Source organism: Schistocerca piceifrons, chromosome 6, assembly GCF_021461385.2.
Source record: "Schistocerca piceifrons isolate TAMUIC-IGC-003096 chromosome 6, iqSchPice1.1, whole genome shotgun sequence".
NCBI lineage: Eukaryota > Metazoa > Arthropoda > Insecta > Orthoptera > Acrididae > Schistocerca > Schistocerca piceifrons.
Genome location: NC_060143.1, coordinates 252,480,195 through 252,484,290, shown reverse-complemented (window position 1 = coordinate 252,484,290; position 4,096 = coordinate 252,480,195).

Below are 4,096 nucleotides of genomic sequence, written 5' to 3'. Positions count from 1 at the left end.
GTGTCGCTTGACAACACGCGCTAAATTCGTGACAAATAGACATTGACAAACTACCTGTTAAAAACTTGGGATGGCTCATGGCGTTTCACAATTTTCCTGTCAGTCGATGCGTAACTGGTTATTTGTTCTTCGTTTATGTGCGACAGCCCGTTGCTTTCTTGACGATGCTAAGTGACACCTGGAACTATTCTTCGACTAAAACTCGATACCGTCGAGTTTACGAAGGAAAAAGTGGTGAAAGAACGAAAATTAGAACGTCTAGAATGAACTGCTGACCTCGCATTTTAAGTGTACTTCTCAGCAGACTGCTCACAGTAAGATATTAGAAGGTGAGAAACAACTTCTTTCTAATTTGATGTAATGTTGGCACATCAAAACGCAAACCACAACACATACTTCAGAAGTAAAAAACAAACAGTAAACAGTGGTGTGCGAAAAAGTGTGGTTTGAAAAATATAAGAAATACGCAGTGCTGCAGAACAACTAAAAATTAGACCACAGCTACCAGTGTCTAAAGAAGAAAAACACCCACGATGTGCTGGTGGGTGGCATTTCCCGATCTAAGCGAGACGTCAACCGAAAGTCACCGTAAGTACGAACCATGATATTGTTAACGAACTGTTTTTCTATCTCAAAGCAAATCAAAATGTAAATAACTTGATTACAGACCTCTGATGGTGCTTTACCTCAATAAAGCGAAATGCGTCCGGTGAAAACGATACGCATTTTTGTAGTTGCAACGACAGAATTAAAATACCCCCAAGAATGTCAACAGTTGAAAGCAAGAAACTCTCCTTTCCTACTTAGACAAACGTGTATCGCTAAGGTTCAGCATGCTATTTTATGGAAGTGTCACGCAGTTTCCACAGTATGACGGCGTAAGTCAGTCTCGAACAACTTACTTCAACTTGTAAGTCAAGTCAGTAGTAGTCCCCCGTGTGCCTTGTAATTTATAGCACAAATCTTTCAGTATTTTCATAAATAGTACTCAGAATCGCCACAGTCTACGTATGGTCATGAATCGAAAGTTCTAAGACGCAGGGAGTCTAGTACAGCTTCTCGTAGTCTGACTGTAATTGGGCGTCTTCCTGTCACATTTTTGCTGTGGTGGGAAGCATCTTTGACACATTCGACTGTCACAAGGATAATATTTCTAACGAGGTAGCGAATATATGTTTTAAATTCTAGGAAAAATAAACATAGACTACAGGGAAAGGATGGTAATAAACAGCACGTAGAAGAACCTATAGGCAATCTGTAGTAAGGATAGAATCCCACAGGGTATGCGAGGCGCTGGGTTGAGAGGGAATACATCAAAATTTAGACATGACTAAAAACATTTATTAAAATCCGGCCATTAGCACATTCCAAGAACGTATGAACCCTTTACTTGCTATCCTAAGTAAATTTTCATTCAGAAAATACCAAGCGTCCTTATCGCAATTAAAACACTGGAGCAAGCCAAACGCGAATGATCATAATTTCAGTCATGCTTCAGCAACTAGCATATAACCTGTTACACTTATCTCGACATTTACTCAAATGGAATGTACGTAAAGCTCCAATAACATGTCTGCTACGTTTGTCCTTTTCTCTACAAACTTCGTTAGTTATACCTTGTCAGAATCTTTACATTCATTCACGTTCCCCAAAAACTTCAATAGTGGACACTACAGCAGAAACATTAAAACGGAGGACATTTTTTTTTCAGATTTAGTTAAAATAGCAGCTCCCGGACCTTGTCGTCTAACAAACAGACTTAGTCCTTCCGCTTTTTGTCAAGATATCCCAAAAAACCAGATAACAGGCACTACTAGTGGTAGCAGACTAATTCAAATCCCACTTGGCATAGCCAAGGAAGCAACAGTGCATAAAAGAAGAACAAACAACAAGATATATATATCCAGTGACAGGAAAACTGTGAAACGGCCACAAGCTACCCCCAATTTTTAAGGGGCAACTTTCCAATGAATATTTTTCTAGAATTTAGCGTATGGTGTCAAGCTACAAAATTACAACCACTTATTAGCTCAGGCTTAGCGCTTTGTGAGCTAAAACGTGACGTACATAAACACAACTCCTTAAACTAAACTAAAACAGCTATAAGAAGTTGACAAATAAACATCCATGAATACCACGTGGCTAGATTGACTTCTTTCCTGAAGTTTAATTGCACAAGATAAGTAATCCATCAAATACAGTCAACCTTGCGATTATTGAGTTTCCTACACCACAAGTAAATGCAGAAATCCAACAAACACCGCAACTCTTATTCGACACCCCGTTACAACACACAGTCTGTCCTTTACTCTGGCCCATTGTCCGTTAATACTGACCAAAAGCACGGTGAAGATTCCACTACAGCGCTACTGCTGTGTGCCCCGACGAACACACCCTCTCCGATCGTTGGTCAGAACTCAAGACCAGAGACCTCTTCCCATTCCCGCCTCGTGCGGCAGAGGCGCGAAGTTGTGCATTCGCCCAGCGCGGAGGGAAATTCAAGCGGTGGCGTGGACGTGGAGGCTGATAGCGGCACAGAATCATAAAAACTTAGGTTCAAGAGAGAGATGCTTGGAACGAGTAGGAGTAAGGCAAGGTGGCACTCCTAGTAACCTACAGTTGAACGTGTGCCTCGAAGAACAGCCAAAAGCTGGTGCAGTGTCCTAGACAGTTGTTCTATTCAGAACATCCACTTTAACGTTAGGCAATTGCTCTTTAGACGATGTGATCGCAGGTGTTATCAGGTGCTTCCTTGCCGACTTTATCACTGTTCCCCCTGCTCTCCCACTGTCATTCCCTTGTAGGAGAAATGGTACTTCTGCCTTGACACCATCTCCCACAGAGTTGAACTTGGCGAACTAACCACGTAGACAGCTGTTAAACGTACCACACGCGTTTCAAACCGTTTGTCAGGTGGCCTCGTCATCCCATCAAGAAGTTCAGGGCTGTTAGACACTTCAGAGCAGAAAATGACACCCGATGATGCCCGATATTTGTGACATGGAAGCTACATCAGCAGAGCACAAAATGGTGGGCTTCAAGTCCACTGGTAAACCCACAAAGCATACTTGAGTTACTTTTTTTCTTCCTTTTCCTCCCTCCCCCCCCCCCCCCCCTGCATTTCTTCTTGTTCTTCTTGCGGGATTCGCAATCGGGAGGACGACGGTTGAACCCCGCGTCCGGCCATCCTGATTTTCGTTTTCTGCGATCTGCCTAAATTGCTTCAGGCAAACGCCGGGGTGGTTCCTTTGAAAAGGCACGGCCGATTTCCGTCCCTATCTTTCCCTAATCCTTCTTGTTCTTCGTCTGCTTCTTCCCCCAAATGGTGCAGTAGAGCAAACATTAGTGGGACCTGTTTTCGTAAGCGACAAAATTCATCACATTGTCCATTATAACTACGTGAAAACCGCCCCTCGATGTAGGCCTGCCTACTCGATCGAAATACACTCGATGAGTCAACCAAACACTTTCACCGATTTTTTTTTTTCGGAAACGATTCAAGATACAGAGCCGAGGTTGTTGGAAAATGATCGTAAGTAGATGGACACGTAATTTTGTGGAATGGGAACTACTCTAAATTCTTATGCTAATGGAGATATTGAACCAAAGTATTTTTTAATGCAACAATGTACTTACTTTAACAGCATTTGAAAGGTCTTGATAACACTATTACAATGATATTGAACGATACCTACTCGTGCTCATCTACGCATCCCGTTCGACTGGTCAGATTGAAAACGAGCCTGCTGCTCGCTTGTACGAAGTTTGTCTCAGTAAATTAAGTTTATGAACTGATTAATACATAATTCAAGTATGCTTGCATTGAAACACTGAAATTTTATCTCCCTGATTGCTACTACATTAGATTCAAAATAACACTATCGTTTTAAACCTTAATAGGAAGAACGATTTTTATTACTTAACTGGAAATATGTGTCTGACAGACACGGTAATAAAGGAAACCAAATAAATGTTGCTTTTCTTGCATAGTAGTATTTTAATCCAGAATGAGATTTTCACTCTGCAGCGGAGTGTACGCTGATATGAAACTTCCTGGCAGATTAAAACTGTGTGCTGGACCGAGACTCGAACTCGG